Source organism: Lipotes vexillifer, unplaced genomic scaffold, assembly GCF_000442215.2.
Source record: "Lipotes vexillifer unplaced genomic scaffold, Lipotes_vexillifer_v1.1 scaffold63, whole genome shotgun sequence".
In the NCBI taxonomy this organism is placed as follows: Eukaryota; Metazoa; Chordata; class Mammalia; order Artiodactyla; family Lipotidae; genus Lipotes; species Lipotes vexillifer.
In genome coordinates, this window is record NW_006784492.1 from 2,627,640 (window position 1) to 2,648,015 (window position 20,376).

General features: G+C 39.4%; 1 pseudogene across 1 annotated transcript; it reads right to left on the reverse strand.

Moving 5' to 3' along the window:
- Positions 1-12,589: 12,589 nt before the first annotated feature.
- Positions 12,590-12,862, reverse strand: LOC103069829 (non-histone chromosomal protein HMG-17 pseudogene; annotated as a pseudogene). Its single transcript, XR_014368636.1, has one exon. The product of XR_014368636.1 is annotated as a non-histone chromosomal protein HMG-17 pseudogene (transcript).
- Positions 12,863-20,376: the final 7,514 nt, after the last annotated feature.

Below are 20,376 nucleotides of genomic sequence, written 5' to 3' on the forward strand. Positions count from 1 at the left end.
TCCCTTAAAGACAGAACTCCAGCTCCCCAGAGAAGAACAGCTTTGGTCTTGTTGGCCTCCACCAGGTTACCATATCACTGGTTAATGGTAACCCCAAATATCTTATGAGAGATACTACATTATAAATAACAAGGACTTTTATTTTAGTACCTCAACAGCAAATTACCATCAACATTTTATAGGTAAGTTTACCGAGTTTCAGAATTCTTCAAGTCATATCTTCATAAGTAGGGTCATTGAGGATTTATGAAAGTTAACTATGTATTATGTATATAGCACTGTGCTAGTGATTGGGGCAGGGGAGAAGACTTCAAAAATTCTAGATGTGTTCAAGTGTGGAGGCAGACTAGGAGCTAGGATGGAAGGCCTTGTAGTGGACAGTAAAGATGAGTGTGCCTCTGGAAGTGGCATTCTAGATAATACACAAATTATGAGTAAGCAAGACTTACAAATTTTGATATATGTGCAAAGTGCAGTCACAGTGGCCTCTGTTGTTTCCTTTCTCATTCTCTTTCTCCCTCCTCACCTTTAGAATGTTTGGTTATATAGCATTCCCAGTATTTGACATATCAAAGGCAAGCTACAGACAGTAATTTTTAAGAGGATCTAAAGTAGGAGATTTAAATATTAAACTTTCTAACTTGCAGGTACTTTTTTAATGTGCATGTTTATAAAAATTTATTTTTAAAATAAATCACAGAAGAATCTCAATTTTAAGTTATACTCTCTGATACCAGAGCAATGAAAACATAAGGTGTTTTGTTTTGTTTTGTTTTGTTTTAAATTTTAAGTAAAAGGATGAAAAAATCCATCTACTGTACTTGGAAGCTAAGAGGAAAATCTCTTATATAATTCTCGTTCAAGGAGAAAATCACAGTTGCTGATTTACAAAGTATTTAGAAATTAATGACAACGAGAACAATAAAATTGAAACATAAGGATTCAGCTGAAGTAGTATATAAAGGAGAATCACAGATCAGTATTTTAATATTAACCAATATAGAATGAATTAAAATATACCAAATGGTCTACCTATCACTTATACAGTACTTAATGTGTCAGACAATGTTGTGTTCTGAAAAAATTTACTCATTTAATCTTCACAGTATACCTATGAAGCAAGTAATATTTTCCCTCTTTTACATATAAAGAACTAAAGCTCAGAGAGGTTAAGTGTCTTTCTGAAGTTTATTCAGCTAATAAGTGATAAAGTCAATAATCAAACCCAATCTTTTAACCACTACACTATACTGCCTCTTAGCTTAAATGAGAAAAACACATAAAGTTTTAAGGAAAAGCAGGTAAAATAATTAATAAAGCAATGAATTAGAATCCAGAAATACAGATCAAAAAAGGAAAGAGCTGGTTGTTTGAAATGATCAATAAAATAAATATGGCAAAATAAAAATAGCAAAGATTTTTAAACAGGAGAGATGATGTTAGAAATTAAAAAGGAGATATATTCAGATACAAAGGGAATTTTAAATATGAGCGAATACTATGTATAAGTCCATGTATTCATAAAAATATTTTATTGAGCACCTACCACATAACAGGCACGCCCTGTACATGTCACTAAGGATACGGTGGTTAGCAAAAAGATGCAATTTGTGGAATTTGCTTGACAGGATACCAGAGAAGAAGGAATTTACTCCAAGAAGATTTACAGAAATCTTGAGTCTTTGGCTGACTGTTAATCTGAGCATGTGTAGAGTAATACTCCACAAGGCCAAGCAAAGATCAACTACCAAGGAAAGAACAATTACCCGGGAGCTGTAAATTGAAAAATTCCCAGAGCTCATAACAGACTGAACAACTTCAGAGTTACCAGCTGGAGTAAAGACCTCATTGAACATCTGAGGAATTCAGTAGAGACACCTGAAGGCTTATGCCTTTAGTAATAGGGCTACCCTAGCCCTAGATTAAAAGCTACTCTAGGTTTAACCTAACAACGTTTAAAAACAAGCCTTGAAAGGATAAAGCTGATCCACAATAACTTAACTTCCTGCCAAAACAAGACTCAATACTTAAACACACACAAACAAAATTAAGACAGTCAGCAATATAATGTTCACAATGACCAATATACAATAAAAAATTACTAGATATGTGAAACTTCAGCAAAATTTGATCCCTAACTGGGAGAAAAATCAGGTAACAGACCAGAGATGACAGAGATCACAGAATTAGCAATAGGACCTTTAAAAAGGGCTGACAAATGTGAACATTATGATAAAAATGGAAGATATGTAAATGAATGAAATGCAACTTCTGGAGATGAAAAATACAGTATCTGAAAATTTAAAAAATCAATGTAGAAGCTTAACAGCAAATTGGACACTGTAGAAGACTGGTGGGAGCGTGAGTCAAGATGGCGCTGTGGGAAGACGGGGAGTTAGCATCTCCCCACAACTAGGGCACCTGCCAGCCGCTGCTGCGGGACTCTGATGCCCAAGGAGATGGGAGGAACCCCAGAGTGAACTGATAGGACATAGTGGGGCTGAGGGGAGAGGAGAAGTGGAAGCCAGACAAGATCAGCGCCCCTGAGGCTGGGGAGATCAGGAGAGAGAAAACTACTAGAACTAACCAATGAATTTGGCAAGGTTGCAGGATACATAATTAATGCACAGAAATCTCTGACATTCCTATACACCAACAACGAAAAATCAGAAAGAGAAATTAAGGAAACACTCCCATTTACCATAGCAACAAAAAGAGTAAAATACCTAGGAATAACCTGCCTAAGGAGGCAAAAGACTTGTACTCAGAAAACTATAAAACACTGATGAAATCAAAGATGACATAAACAAATGGAGAAATATACATGTTCTTGGATTGGAAGAAGCAATTTTGTGGAAATGACTGTACTACCCAAAGCAATCTAGAGATTCAGTGCAATCCCTATCAAACTACTAATGGCATTCTTCACAGAATTGGAACAAAAAATTTTACAATTTGTATGGAAACACCCAAGATCCCGAATAGCCAAAGCAATCTTGAGAAGGAAAAACTGAGTTGGGGGAATCAGGCTCACTGACATCAAACTATACCACAAAGCTACAGTAATCAAGACAGTGTGGTACTGACACAAAAACAGACATGTAGATCAGTGGTACAGGATAAACCCACGAACATATGGGCACCTAATTTAAGACAAAGGAGGCAAGAACATACAATGTAGAAAAGTCAGCCTCTTCAATAAGTGGTGCTGGGAAAACTAGACAGCTACATGTAAAAGAATGAAATAACACTCCCTAACACCATACACAAAAATAAACTCCAAATGGATTAAAGACTTAAATGTAAGAGCAGACACTATAAAACTTTTAGAGGAAAACAGGAAAATCACTCCTTGACATAAACCACAGCAAGATCTTTTCTTTTTTTTTTTTTTGCTGTATGCAGGCCTCTCACTGTTGTGGCCTCTCCCATTGCGGAGCACAGGCTCCGGACGCGCAGGCTCAGCGGCCATGGCTCACGGGCCCAGCCGCTCTGTGGCATGTGGGATCTTCCCAGACCGGGGCACGAACCCGTGTCCCCTGCATCGGCAGGTGGACTCTCAACCACTGCGCCACCAGGGAAGCCCCAGCAAGATCTTTTTTGACCCAGCTTCTAGAGTAACAAAAATAAACAAATGGGACTTAATTAAACTTAAAAGCTTTTGCACAGCAAAGGAAACCATAAACAAGACAAAAAGACAACCCTCAGAATGGGAGAAAATATTTGCAAATGAAACAACAGACAAGGGATTAATCTCCAAAATATACAAACAGCTCATGGAGCTCAATATCAAAAAAACAATCCAGTTAAAAAACAGGTGGAAGACCTAAATAGGCATTTCACCAAGGAAGACATACAGATGGCCAAGAGGCACATGAAAAGATGCTCAACATCACTAATTATTAGAGAAGTGCAAATCAAAACTACAATGAGGTATCACCTCACTCTGATTAGAATGGCCATTATCAAAAAAAAACTAGAAACAGTAAATGCTGGAAAGCATGTGGTGAAAAGGGAACCTTCCTACACTGTTGGTGGGAATGTAAATTGATACAACCACTATGGAAAACAGTATAGTTTTAAAAAACTAAAAATAGAACTACCATATGACCCAGCAATCCCACTACTGGGTGTAAACCCTGAGAAAACCATAATTCAAAAAGAGACATGTAGGGGCTTCCCTGGTGGCACAGTGGTTAAGAATCCGCCTGCCAGTGCAGGGGACATGGGTTCGAGCCCTGGTCGGGGAAGATCCCATGTGCCGCGGAGCAGCTAAGCCCGTGCATCACAGCTACTGAGCCTGTGCTCTAGAGCCCGTTAGCCACAACTACTGAGCCCGCATGCCACAACTACTGAAGCCTGCGTGCCTAGAACCCATGCTCCGCAACAAGAGAAGCCACTGCAATGAGAAGCCCACGCACCGCAACGAAGAGTAGCCCCCACTCACTGCAACTAGAGAAAGCCCATATGCAGCAACGAAGACCCAATGCAGCCAAAAATAAAATAAAATAAATTTAAAAAAATAATAAAAGAGTCATGTACCACAATGTTCATTGCAGCTCTATTTACAATAGCCAGGACATGGAAGCAACCTAAGTGTCCATCAACAGAGGAATGGATAAAGAAGATGTGGCACATATATACAATGGAATATTACTCAGCCATAAAAAGAAATGAAACAGTTATTTGTGGTGAGGTGGATGGACCTAGAGTCTGTCATACCGAGTGAAGTAAGTCAGAAAGAGAAAAACAGATATTGTATGCTAACACATATATATGGAATCTAAGAAAAAAAAAAAGGTACTAATGAACCTAGTTGCAGGGCAGGAATAAAGAAGTAGACATAGAGAGTGGACTTGATGACATGAGGTGAAAGGGCAAAGCTGGGGCAAAGTGAGAGTAGCATCAGCATACATACACTACTGAATGTAAAATAGTTGGCTGGTGGGAAGCAGCAGCATAGCACAGGGAGATCAGCTCTGTGCTTTGCGATGACCTAGAGGGAAGGGATATGGGGATATGTGTATGCATATGGCTGATTCGCTTTGCTGTGCAACAGAAACTAACATGGTATGGTGAAGCAATTATAATCCAGTAAAGACCTATTTTTAAAATAATTGCTGAACTTGAACGCAGCAATAGAAGCTATTCAAATTATAGCACAGAGAAAAAAAGCGTTTCAGTTTCCTGGGAAACAATAAATATGAAGTGCTCTGGGCTTCCCTGGTGGCGCAGTGGTTGAGAGTCCGCCTGCCGACGCAGGGGACACGGGTTCGTGCCACGGTCCGGGAAGATCCCACATGCCATGGAGCAGCTAGGCCCATGAGCCATGGCCGCTGGGCCTGCGCGTCCGGAGCCTGTGCTCCACAATGGGAGAGGGCCCAACAGTGAGAGGCCCGCGTATGGCCAAAAAAAAAAAAAAAAAAATCAGCAACGATATACAGGACTCAAACAATTTTATCAACCAACTTGACTTACTTGATATTCACAGAGCACTACATCAAACAGTGGCAGAGTACACATTTATTTCAAAATGCATATGGAACATTCACCAACATAGACCAAAAACTGGGAGATAGTTTTGAAAATTCTCAGTAAATTTAGAAATGACTGAAAGTATCAGCCAAGGTCAATCAGAAAATAGAAACCACAGTGATCCGACCATGCAAAGTTTAATATAGAGAATTATTAACTATGATGGGATTGGGGTAACAAGGGGTTAGCTAGTAGAAAGTGAAGAGAACTGTAAATATAGGAATATCATATATAAGAAGTAATTACTACCCCTAGGGCTGAGATAGATTCCCCAAGGTACCCCGGGCCCTGCCCCCAGCTGCAGCCTGAGATCTAGACCTTGTTAGAGAGGGCAAGGCCATGGCTTATTGACTGGCAGGGAATTTGCTTTGGTTGTGTACCAGTGAAGCATGCTAGAAATCCACCTTCTGGAATTTACTGAAAAATTACCCTCTAGGGTACCAGAGAAAGCTGTTCATGGGTCGGTGTCTTAGGGGAGCCACTCTGCTCCAAAAGTCTGAAGGTGGATCTGGGGAAGCTGCTGGGTGCTGGGGAAATTGCCCAGAATGTAGGAGCCTGGTGCTGGGGAAGCCACTTGCACTGTAGGAGCCAGGCACTAAGAAGCTATCTGTAGTGCAGCAGCCAGGCAAAGGCAAAGCACTGCAGGATGCGGGGTGCGAGAGAAGCTATGCATGTTTCAAGTGTCCGGCAAGAAAGCAAGCAAGAACTAAGAAGGAAAATTCTTTCCAGCACCTTCTACTGACATAACATTGTGCCAGCTGGCAAAGGAAAAATATTCAAAGAGCACAGTTCCCGTTTTAGAGCAGACAATGAATCTAGGAGATAAAACAATTCTTAATAAATTGCTTAAAGGACAAAAATCTTATCTGTCATCATCTCTACAGATACTGAAAAGGCATTTGATATAAAATTTAACATCCATTTTTAATTTTAAAATCTCTGGTAAATTAGGAATAGGATACTTCCTTTACAAATAAAGAATATCAAATATTTTCTTCCAGAAGAATGGCTGGTAAGGCTCTTTGAGGGGTCCTCCTCTGGCAGAATGGGTATAATCTACACGAGATATGCTCTATAAGGCACAAACCCTTAGCCCAGGCTGATCAGCAAGCAGATAGGAGGACATATCAGGATAAGTCCTATCAACAGCCACAATCTTGATACACAGCCCTGGACCAGTTGCCAAGTGGAAAGCCATACATGGGACTCGCTCACTGAAACAAGACTCTCTATGGGAGCTGAATTAATTTTAAGTCTGTGTTGCTCCCTGGCTATGAGCAGAAAGAGAAGCAAAACTTTTCTGGAAGAAAACATCCCCAATTTAGGTCAAGAGGACTCCCAAGATTAAGGTCAGGCAATGAGCTCACAGTCAAATAATTACAAGCACCAAGAAGCCAAACTTCTGTGAGTGAGTATCTGCAGAAATAATATTCAACAGATACATAACTCCAAGGACCATGGTAGTGGAGATGATAGAGTATAGAATAACTATACTCCAAATGTTAAAAAAAAAAGTAAAGGATGTAATGACGAAAGATGAGCAAGGCCTAATGAATAGGCAGAGGGGGAGGCAGGTGGGAGAGGGTAGACTTTCTACACATGAGAAATGTAATTGTTGTAATGACAAAACTCAGTGCAAAGGTTAAAGAAAAAATGAGATGCAAATGAAAAGAAAGTTAATAAATGAGAAGATTTATCTGAAGAAATTAGGGTATACTACAGAGAGGCAAGGAACTAAAAATATGAAAGAGATAATTAAGAGATGGACACTAGGATGAGAGAGCCTGTCATATAACTAATTGTAATCTCAGAAGGACAGAATAGAATAAAGGAGAAGCAATATTCTCCCCCAACAGTTTATAAAACATTTTAAACATACAGAAAAGTTGAAAGAATTGTGGAGTGAACACTCATCCACCAACTAAATTCTAGAATTAACATTTTGTTACATTTGCTATATCACTTATCTGTCCATTCTTTTACCCATCCATCAATGCATTCTCTTTTTCTGATGCATTTTAGAGTAAGTTGTAGACCTCACCTCTAAAGATTTCAAGGCGTTTCCATTAACTAGTGTTTGATACTGTTTTATAGTTCTTTTTTCCCACCTAGGTAAAATTTACATACAGTAAAATGCACAAATCTTAAATGCATCATTCAGTGAGTTTTTACAAGTGCATATATGGGTATAACACAAACTCGTATCAAAAAATAGAACATATCCATCACCCCAGAAAGTTCCCTCATGCCTCTTGTCAGTCAGTCAGTCCCTGCCCCTTACCTCCCACTGGTTACAAATGTTCTAAATGAGATGCAATATTTAAAGAAACAGTACTATGACTTTTGCAGAAAGGATGAAAAACAGGTACCTGCAGTTTTAAGAATCACAACATAACCAGACTTCCCTGGCGGTGCAGTCATTAAGAATCCACCTGCCAATGCAGAGGACACGGGTTCGATCCCTGGTCCGGGAAGATCCCACAGGCCGCTGAGCAACTAAGCCCATGCACCACAAATACTGAGCCCGCGAGCCACAACTACTGAAGGCCACACGCCTAGAGCCTGTGCTCCACAATGAAGTGCTGCAACTAGAGAAAGCCCCCGTGCAGCAATGAAGACCCAATGCAGCCAAAAATAAATTAATTAATTAATTTTTAAAAAAAGAACTAGAAAAAGTATCTTTAAAAAAAAAAAGACTCACAACATAACCAAAGCAGGGTAAATAAAAAGAAATGCATAATGACACATAGTAAAGAAACTGAAGACCTCACAGCAAAAGATCAGAAAAGCAGCCAAAGAGAAAGGACAGATCACTGGCAAAAGAACAATTAAAATGACAACGGATTTCTCATCAGCATCAATAGAAGCCAAAGGTTAATGGAATAATATCTTTCAAGTGCTGAAAGTGAGCTAGAATTGTGTACTCACCCAAACTATTGTTCAAGAACAAGAAACATTTAAGTTAAATGAGAAGTGAGAGTTTACCTCAGAGACCTGCATTAAAGGAACTCCTAAATGATATATGAGAAGGAGTATTTCAAACAGGTTAAGAATATTTAAAGTCTGCTTGGTTTGAATCCCTGTACTGCCATTTGCTAGTTGTGGGATATTAGGCAAGTGAGTTAACATCTCTATGCTTCAGTTTTCTTGTTTGTAAAATGTTGACAATAATATGTATAGCTGATTCACTTTGTTGTAAAGCAGAAACTAACACACCACTGTAAAGCAATTATACTCCAATAAAGATGTTAAAAATAAATAAATAAAATAAAATGTTGACAATAATAGTATATACCTCATGGAATTGTTATGAGGATTAGATGAATTAGTAGAAAATAGAACTTAGGGACTTCCCTGGTGGCCCAGTGGATAAGACACCACGCTCCCAATGCAGGGGGCCCAGGTTTGATCCCTGGTCAGGGAACTAGATCTCACATGCATGCTGCAACTAAGAGTTCCTGTGCCACAATTAAGGAGCCCGTCTGCCGCAACTAAGACACAGTGCAACCAAATAAATAAATACATTTTTAAAAAACCCATAATAATATCATAATCCAAATTAAAAAAAGAAAATAGAACTTAAAACCTGGCATAAAGTAAGTGCTTTGTAAGTGAGAGCTTTTTAAAAAATTTTACAAAGAAATTATCCTAGAAGAATGGTCTGAGGTGCAAGATAGAATGGTGAATGAATCAAAAGGTAAACAAACTTGTTAACTAAACATTGTCTAAAAAAATGTCTGATTTGTGAGGTTTAAAAAAATGTACAGAACTAATACCTTGAATAACACTAGCATGTAGGCATTGAGAGGAGGAGTAGTCATTTTGTTTAGAAGACGGGTTAATATACTGTTTACATTTTATTAAGTTAGAGGTACAAGAAAACTTCTAGAAAGTACAAATATACTGTACAAATTCCAAATAAAGGGAGAAATGGAATTTTAAAACTCTGAACAAAAGTTAATTTTTAAAAAAATACCTCCCAAAGGGTGAAAAAGTGGCTCAGAAAAAGCAAGGTAAACATAAACAAAAACGATGTTGAAATAAGTTCAAATACATCAAAAATCAAAATGTATATGTATTAAAACTACCAATTAAAACATAGAAATTGAAATAAAAAGAAAAACCTAGCTAGATGCCATGTATAAAACACTCAGTTCCTCTGGGGATTGGTTCCAGGACCCCTGAGGATACCAAAATCCATAAATGCTCAGAGACCTTATATAAAATGGGGTAGTATTTGCATATAACCTATACACATCCTCCCATATACTTTAAATCATCTCCAGATTATGTATAATACCTAATACAATGTAAATCCTATGTAAATAGTTGCTAGCGCATGACAAATTCAAGTTTTGCTTTTTGGAACTTTCTGGAATTTTTTTCCAAATATTTTCCATCTGAGATTGGTTGACTCCATGGATGCAGAACCCTCAGATAGGGAGGGCTGACAGTATATATGGGGAAATGGTTTTTCAGGCAAAGGGAAAAGCAACTGCAAAGTCCTAGAGGCAAAAACAAGGTTCAAAGAATGCAAATATTTAAACTTTTTAAATCTGCTTAGAATCAATTTTTTCCCCAAGTGAAATATAGAACGCTTACCACCACATAGGCCCATTTATCCTCTCCCCTTTATGTTCTAGTTGTCATCAATTACATCTACATGTGTCAAAACCCCCCTCAGACAATGTTGTAATTTTTGCCTTTAACATCAAACATATTTTATGAATTCAAGAGGAGAATAGTCTATCATATTTATACAGGTATTTACCATTCCTGGTGCTCTTTCTTCATTCCTGATGTTCCAGTTTCCTTCTAGTATCATTTCTCTTCTGTCTAAAGAATTTCTTTTAGCAATTCTTTTAGAACAGACCTGCTGGCAGTGAGTTCTTTTATTTTTTCTTCATCTGAGAATGCCATTATTTCACCTTAATTTCTGAAAGATATTTTTACTGCATATACTATTACGTGTTGACCATTCTTTTCTTTCAGCACTTTAAAAATGTTGTGTCCCTTCCTTCCAGACTGCATGGTAACTCAAATTGTTGTTATTCTGTAGGTAATATATTGCATTTCTTTGGCTGCTTTCAAGATTTTTTTCTTTGTCTTTATTTTTCAGCATTTTGATGATGATGTTTCTGGGCACAGACTTCTTTATGTTCATTATGTTTGGACTTTGTTGAGCTTCTTGAATCTGTAGGTTTGTGTCTTTTGCCAAACTTGAGACTTTTCATTCATTATTTATTCAAAAAATTTTCAACACCTTTTGTTATTATCCCACAGGTCCCTGAGATTCTATTCATTGTTTATCCAATTTTTTTTTCTCTGTTGTTCAGGTTGGATAATTTGTATTGATCTGTTTTCAATTTCACTGATACTTTTCTCTGTCATCTTCTCTGCCACTGAGACCATCCATTGAATTTTTATAATTTTGGCTACTGTATTTTTCAATTCCAAACTAAACATATGTTTCTTCTTTATATTTTCTATTTCTTTGCTGATACTTTATATTTTTCCATTGGTTTCAAAAGCACTTTTGATTGCTTGTTAAGATAATTTTTATAATAGCATTGAGAACTTTGAAGGGCTTAGGATTTTACCTTACTTGCAAGTTAACAAGTTAGGCTGCCACAGTTTAATGGATAGTGGCAGAAGTTGTGAGTCTCCTGGGTCAGAGACAAAGGACCATTTATTACCTAGAGCAGTAGCAGGAAGTAGAATATCAGCATTTATGCCAGTTTCCTGAGCCCCAGGTCCCACCAAGTAATGCCAGGAGGACCAGGTGATACCTGCACATGCAGTGAGTTTCATTATAGGAGAGGAACTTTATGGGAAACTCCAATTTGTAATGAGGGACTAGCAAACCTATCCAACTGTGCCCTGGAGAGAGACATTATCTTTTTTATTCTAGACAGCAAACAAATCTGCCCTTGGCCCCAGAGGAAGACATTATCTCTGTCTTCCAAGGATGTTTGCTATACAAAAATCCCTGAAAAGATAGTCCAGGAAAAAAGCTGTTAATGCCCTTGCCCAAAAGACATACAGAAATACAAGAGATCAATGGAGAATTGTCTCTCAACAAGTAGCTGCTTCAAAGCCTTGGTCAGATAACTCCACTATCTGTGTTCTCTCAGCATTGACATCTTTTTTTCCCATGTGAATTGAGATTTTTCCTGGTTCTTTGTATGCTTAGTAATTTTGATTGCATCCTGGATATTTTGACTGTTCTGTTTGTTTTTTTTTCAAACTGTATCCAGCTTTATTAAAGATACTTTCCATAAACAATCATGGTATTTCAGGCAGGACATGGGCAGACAATCGTTAACAGTATACAACAACTTTCAAACTCCCTTTTTCAGTGGACTACCAAAATCTGAAAGCCACTATAAAACCCAATGAAGTCTTCTTGTGATGCTCTGAACAGGGAAAGTTTAGAGTGAGGGTTGACATTTCACATTTAGCATGTTGTTTAACAACCTTTCACAAGCCGACCCTGACTTTCAGGAAATGGAAATGAAAATGGCAGAAGTGTCAATCGGAAGGTCCTAAAGAAGGAACCGCTGCTCTTTTGAGGGACGCCATCTCAGTGGTCACACTGGAAAGTCCAGATTGCCTGACATACTGGTAACCAATTTTTGGGGGTCAGGTTCCAACAGGTCTCTGGATTTAAGGGAGTCGAGTCTAGGCTGAAGGTGGTGAGGGAGAAGACGACATAAAAACTAAATTTAGTTTTTCCACACACCACAAGGCATTTGTGCCAAGGTGGCTACTGCGTGTCAACATCAAGGAACCCCTCCTTCCTGGGAACCAAGAGGAAGTCTCTCACAACCAGACGGGAAAGGTGTTCTTTATCCCCTGTCAATCCAGCTTCGGAGACAATCTATTAGTGACATGTGCTCTTCCCCCCAAAAACAATAATGAAGTGTTCTGTATGCTAACAACATAGCTTAAAAAAAGTAAAACAAAATTCTGCATTTTTATAAAACTTGATAGAAGATAGCACTTCAAACTGTACAGTCAGCAGAAGCAAACAGTTATCAAGAAGGCACACTCTTCACTTGGCATCTCCTGCAGCCTCAGCTTTCTGTGCCTGGTCTGTTTTGGCATCTCCGTTTTCTGCAGGGTTATTCCCATCCTTGCCTGTATCAGCTTTCCCCTTTTTCCCTTTGGGTACCTTCTCTCCCTTCTTTGCAGGGGCCTTTTTAGGCTTGGGCTCTGGCTTTGGAGGAGCAGGTTTAGCAGATGACCTTGCAGATCTTCTCTGTGGTTCGTCCTTCACCTTGGTTTTATCTCCTTTAGCATCCCCTTCAGCCTTTCTCTTGGGCATGGTGGCGACGGCGGCGGGACGTGGGCGCTGGACACGGGGACGCCGTGGCGCGCGGCTTTGGCCGGTCCAGGGTCGCTCTCACCTCTTTTTCACACTGCTCCGACTGTTCTGTTTTGAAACTCTGTGTATTGTTTAAATTCTATTGAGAATGTTGATATTTGGGTTTTAGCAGGCAATCAGCCTGGGTAGGTTCAGGCAGTAGTGTAATGGTATGCATCTCAAGGAAACTAGGATTTTGGAAGGAAGGGGAAAGGTTTGGATTTGGCAATGGAGAGCAAGCAGGACTCGGAGGATTTAAAACAAAACAAGACAAAACACCTACAACTTGAGAGTATTGCAAGGAAACAAGGAGACGGCCAGGTTTTTGGTTAGAGTAAGAAGATAAAGGGAAAGGTTAGAAGAGTTGTTAAGGGCAACAGGGGATTTGACTCATGACAGCACAATGAAAGAGTCAGGATAGATTAAGAGAAGTGGGAAGTTAGGCTAGATTAGAGCAAAGCATTATGGGGTTAAGAATTTATATGATGAGTTCAAAAAGAGACATGTACCACAATGTTCATTGCAGCTCTATTTACAATAGCCAGGACATGGAAGCAACCTAAGTGTCCATCGACAGAGGAATGGATAAAGATGTGGCACATGTATACAATGGAAGATTACTCAGCCATAAAAGAATGAAATTGAGTTATTTGTAGTGAGGTGGATGGACCTAGAGTCTGTCATACAGAGTGAAATAAGTCAGAAAGAGAAAAACAAATACTGTATGCTAACACATATATATGGAATCTAAAAAAATGGTTCCGATGAACCCTAGAGGCAGGACAGGAATAAAGATGCAGACGTAGAGTAAGGACTTGAGGACATGGGGAGGGGGAAGGGTAAGCTGGGACGAAGTGAGAGAGTGGCATGGACATATACACACTACCAAATGTAAAATAGCTAGCTAGTGGGAAGCAGCCGCATAGCACAGGGAGATCAGCTCGGTGCTCTGTGAGCACATAGAGGGGTGGGAGAGGGAGGGTGGGAGGGAGGGAGACGCAAGAGGGAGGGGATATGGGGATATATGTATACATATAGCTGATTCACTTTGTTGTGTTGTGGCCGGAAGGACTTGTGGAGCCATTCTTTAAATCCAGAACACTGAAAACCCTCGAAGCGTCCTTTATAGACTAAATCTTTGGTGTTGCTGCCACTGGACAGGCAGTCTTCCAGGAGCATGGAGATTCTGCTGTGGGCGGGAAGGGTATAATGATGTATGTATACCTACTGCGAAAACCCAAGAAAAACTACATCATTTTAGGTCTCTCCTCAAACTTCAACTTATCAGAGGGGCCTTATCTGAACGTCTTAACTGAAGTATTATTTTCTGTGGTCACTTTCCATCCTCTTACTATGCCTCCCCCGCCTTCTTAGCACTTATCACCACCTGTCATATATTTATTTGTTTAGTATTTCTTCTCAGTAGAATGTAAAGATCTTGAGAACAGATTTTTTTTTTTTTTACTGCTTATTTACAGGACCCAGAATAGTGCCTGAATATTTACAGAATGAATGAATGGATAGATAAGAATATTAGACCCGTTAAGTGAGTTCAGTATCATGGCCAATTACAAAATCAATAATCCTAAAATTAATAGTGTTCCTATATACCAGCAAGAGGCTTCAGAAGAATATTTTAAAAGATAATATTTATTAACAGCAACAAAAAAAATATAAAATATCCAGAAGTAAACTAAATGGAAACTAAATAATATGGAAATTTTACTGACAGAATTGAATGAATAGTGAAGTGTACCATATTGCTGGATGGAAAGACATAATATTGTAATGATGAAAATTCCCCCCAAATTAACCTATAAATTTGACACAGTATCAATCAAAATCCCAGCAAAATTTTTAGGGGAGACAGAGGGGCAAAATTTGATTAAAAGATTTTAAATTTCATCAGGAAGAATAAAGGCTTTAGATAGTCAATTAAATTCTGAAGGAAGGCACTGATAAGGGACCTTGCTCTACCAGACACAAAACCAAAAAATATAGGAAAAGACCAATTTGCAGTATGTATCAAAGCCTTAAAAAAAAAAAAAAAAAAAGGGTGCATAGCCCAGGCATTCCACTTCTGGACATTTTTCCAGTCAGTGTTTGCTAAGTAGAGGATGGTTCAGTTAAACAAATACCTGTGGAACACCATGGAGCTTTTAAGAATGATGGCGTAGAGCTACATTACTTGCTATCTATGGAAGGTGTTCACCATATATTTTTGTGTTAAAAAAACTGATTACAAAACAATACATCTGTTATCCTCATTTCTTATAAAATTGAAAAATAATAATTTATATATATATGTAAAGAAATAACCTGGATGGAAGGTTATACATGAAAATTTTAATGGTAGTTCCTTGGGAATAAGGATTACAAATGATTAAAGCTTTTTGTTGTTTTTTTTAATTTGAATGCTGAAAAAATTAGGAAGTTTCCCCACAAAACGGGATGGCAGTTAAACTCTTCACTATTGCCACCTGGTGGCTACCACTGACAGATATCATTTCTTTTCTATCACCTTAAGAAACAACACACATAACATCATAACTTATAAAGTTGTAAAGAAATCTGCAGTATCACCTAGTTCTAGCCATCATTTTATGGCTGAGAAAATAAAAGGCAAAAACGTTTAAGCCGTTTGTCTAGAGTCACACTGTTAGTGAAACTTATTAATAGTAACAAACTCTTGTTAAGCCCTTTAGCTAAGTACTTTATATAGACTGTCTCATTTTATTCTCATAGGAACATATGACGTAGTTCCTATTTTTACTCTCATTTATCCCTATTTAACCAATGAGGATCCTGAGGCTCACAGAAAATGACCTACCCGAGGCTGCACACTCAGGGTAGAGCAGGCATTCTGAGGTCCACAACCCTTTCCTGAACCTCCGCTACGGTGCCACCTTAGTCTCTGAATTGCCCTTGCCCTTTCCATTATATCCCACTGCCTCTTCCTTCAGTGCTTTTGGTGAAAACTCTTAAATATGCCCAGTGTTATGTTCCTCCAGGTTGAAAAGAGAGTATAAACATTTATGGAGAGAAATATAAAGAAACAAAGTAGTTTTACCCCCAGATCCTTTTAAGAATCTTTTCCAGATGGAAACAGACTTACTTTGAATTGTTCCAGTGTCCAGATCCTAAGGAATCTTAGAGACTTGGGACCATGGATAGGCTTCCCTGGGTTCCCTGCCCCAGTTTTCCGCACACTATGTTCTCCGCTTAAGTTTTCATTTACCAGAGCTGAAGAGTTACCATCACTGTATGCAGTTGTTCGTGTACTTCTCTTCTCTCTTCTAGCCCTTGCCCAAATTCTTAGGGAGAATAGTCTCTAGCTCTGGATCTATCTTCATGCGTCAAAAGCAAATGGCATAACTGCTAATAAGTGCAAAAACTGTACTAGGGATAAATCTTTTGAAAGTGAAATTAGAAATGGGAAATACGTAGTGCGATTAGCCTCTGCAGCCCTTGAGAACCTAAAAAGTCTTTCAGAATCGTTCCCAAAATGAATACATGCCTTGGAACTATCATCTGGTTAAAGCTGACTTTTCTTAAGTACAAGTGTGCTTCAAAATAAATTGAATCTTTTAATTTGTACTAGTGCTGTAAAAGTGTTATTTTTCTAAGCTAGCGAAAAGAACATAGTTGTTAGACAGTCTCGAGTTAAAATTCACGTATAAGCTATGGCTTGAGTAAATTATTAAATGTAACTTAAATTGCAATTTTTTCTTACATCTAAAATTAAGGATAATCATATCACCAAAGGTGGTGGAGAGAATTCAGTGAGATGACACATGAAAATGACATACAGGCATCTAGCAGATACACACTTCCTTCCCTTCTCCCCGTGTGATGTACTTATCTCATCCAAACGTTCTTCATACACCTGGGCTAGGGTTTCTTTGAAGGAATCAGTTCTACCTCAGCCAGTCTGAGGTGTTTGAGGCTCTTTACTTTTTTTCTTTCACATCCCATCTTCAGTCTGTCAGTAAGTCCTGTGGGCATCACTTTCAGGATAGACGCTCAATTCGACTATTTTTTTTTTTAACCCCTCCACAGCTACCATGCCTGTCCAAGCCACCATCATCTCCCATCTGACTGGTGCAGTAACTTCCTAACTGGACTCCCTACCTCCTTTCCTGCTCCCTACCATCTATTCTGCACATGCAGCCAAATCATTTGTTCACAAACTATGTCACTTCTCTATTCAAAACCTTCCAAGAGGTCCCCATCACTCTTAGACTAAAAATCTAAAGTCTTCACCAAAGACTACTAAACCTCTGTGACCGGAACCCTGCCTACCATTCTCATACCTCTCTCCTATCTTGCTCTGCTGCAGCTGCACTGGCCTCCTTACTTTTTAAAAGACAATTGAAATAGAATTGACTTACAATATTATATTAGTTTCAGGGGGCCTCCTTGCTATTATTCTTTGCTGCTGCCAACCATATTCCTGCCTCAGGACCTGTATATCTGTTGTTCTGTCTGCCTGGAATGCTCCTCCTAGATCTTTAATGCCTTGCCTTTTCATTGCCTACCTCAGAGAGGCTGAACCTAGGCACCCCATTTAAACAGATACCCTTCCAAAACTCTCTCTCCTTAAGCTTCTTTATTTTTTCTTGTAGCATCTACCAACTACCTTGGCATTGAAAAATACATACATACATATATATTTCTCCGTCTTCTCACTTGAAATGTAAGTTCTGTGGAACGGAGACTTTGTTTTATTCTCTTTGTATCACGAGCCTCTAGAACAGAGCCTGGCATGTGCCAGGCACTCCAAAATATTTGTTAAAAAAATATATTTGTGGAATGAATAAACAAACTTTTAGCTTCCTGCCATCAAGTCAGCAAACTTGCCTCCATCTATAGCCATCCTTTCCCCTCTTCCTCCTTTAAGTACAAGAGATGTTTTTCTTCTTGTCTGAGGTTAATGTCTCACCTATGCTGCCTCCTCAATGACCTTGACTTAGCCTTGACATTCACGTCTCCCGCCTGCAGAATTCTCTTCCTAGCAGGCACAAGTCTCTCCCATCTTAAATAAAAATCAAGGGCTTGCCTGGTGGCACAGTGGTTGAAAGTCCACCTGCCGATGCAAGGGACCGGGTTCGTGCCCCAGTCCGGGAGGATCCCACATGCCGCGGAGCGTCTGGGCCCGTGAGCCATGGCCGCTGAGCCTGCGCGTCCGGAGCCTGTGCTCTGCAACGGAGAGGCCACAACAGTGAGAGGCCCGCGTACCACACACACACACACACACACACACACACACACAAAGAACCTTGAATAAAGGCTGTTAGTACCATATGTCTCTACCGACATAGAGTAGGAAAAAATGCACCCCTAGACCTAGATGCCAACTGTCCCCTTCCTCAGAATTCTGATGCCTCCTAAGCCTTTGCTTGGGCCCATTCTGAAACATCTTTTCATAAGGATTTCCTGAGACACCCAAGGCCAGTTACCTCTCACTTTCCCATCACACTCAGCACTTCGTCAAATACAAGGCTCTCCAGGAAGCTATCCTCTCCCATCCCGCTTGCAATCCTCCCAAACCCTTCCTCTTCTGGCTCTGTCCTCTACCCTGTGTCCTCTGGAACTCCTGCCTATTCAAAACAAACTCACCTATAGTCTCATCCTTATAACAGAATACTCCTTCCACCTCCTGGCCTTAAGCAGAAACCTGGTTTCCCTTTAGGAAACGACTCTTTCTACTACCATCTGGGGTGGAGATTGTTAATCTGTCTCACCCTCATGGAGAAGCCTCTCCCTTCAGAATTATATTTTTCAACCATCTACCTCTCTACTCCTGCTGTTTACTGTCATCTACTAACTTCCTAGTTATTCTTTTCTCTAGTTTATGGTCTTTATCTCCATGTGAGTCCCACCGTCATCTGGGATCATCTGCTTGTCCATTTGGACAGCCCTATCTTCTATTTCCTTGAACCCTCTCAATCTGATGACCTTTAACACACTACACTTGATCTATTCCGTGACTGTACTTAGGATTGTCACCAGGAACGGCTCTACCTCTTAAATCCTAAATTTCAGTATCTTCCATTCCTTTAGCGCATTAATTTTCTTACAAAGTCCTGTCCTGCCACTTCATTTCTTAATCAGCCTAGATGCATGGCTCAGCTTTTCATGGTCCAGCTTTTCACAAACACCCTCACTACCTTGTACCCTTGTTTACCTGGCTCAGATGCAGCCTGGGAACAAAATAAGCATTTACTTTTCATCCCCATACCCAGGCTTCTGAGTACTTGTCTGGGCTAGAACTCTTTTGGTTGGTTGTTATGAAAATCAATTCAAAATAGTTTAGAGAAAAGGAGAGTTTAATGGAGCTACCAGAGTAGCTCATGTAAGCAAACCACAGGAAGGTCAACAGTACAACTGGGCCTCCAAGACAGCTGGAACTAGAGACTCCTGCTGCTGGGATTCACTCTGGCTTTTCTGCTTCTCTCAATGTACTGGATTCCTCCACATGACAAGAAATAGTCTCAAGCATCATATCCTATGGTTCCTAGAAAGTTACTTTTTCCTCTTATTATAGTTCAGAAAATCCCAAGGGAGGGCTCTGACCTAGCTTAGATCAGGTGTTCACTCATGGACCAATCACTTATAACTAGACAAGGTACTTGAGTCAGTAGCCTCCATTAGAACTAGATGACAGAATCAAGGAAGGAACAGTTTTCCCACGAGGAGAGAGTAGCAGACACACAGAATAATAGATGGCTGCCTCAGAACTCCTAGAGATCGATTAATTGATGCCACTGTAAACTTATAATAGCAACTTTAGAAGGACTCTCAGAACTGTCCAGAAAGTCTACTTGTCCTTAAGGACTTTGTTGAATCTCCCTCTGTTCTTACAGTTCCTCAAAATAGAATTTTGAATGCTTCCGTAATCATACTGGATTAATCTTTCAGAGCCCCGTCATGTACTACATCTGGCCCTTGAGGCTTTAACTCAGTTATCAAATTTGACGATTTCTAAGCAATGGCTATTGCATAACAGAAGAATTAGGGTTGTCTAAAAGGATTTGAAAACAATAGTAAAAGTGCTTATTTTGAAAAGATCCTATGACCATGTATTGCTTGAAAATTTTTCACTGGACCTAACCAATGGCCTCTGAATTTCTCTCACAACTACGACATTCAAAACGAAAACAACAAGTGACACCTCTACCTTGCAGAATGCAGAAACACCATGTATGCTGCTGATCCCACTACTTAGCAAGCGCTGGGTTTCCTCTAGGTTATATAATCCACAGCCCATGGCACACAGTAACTGCAAGTAGGAATATGGGGTCTTATCAATTAAATGCCTGGTTTAGAGCAGTACCTACACTATTGATTTAATCTTGGTCCATGGTATGCTTGGCTTTTTGGCAAATGCTAAAAAGCATTAGCTTTTTCTTTTATAATTTACCTAATTCCTAACCTCACATGAACTGTTAAGAGTTCACAGGTGCTAAGCTCTA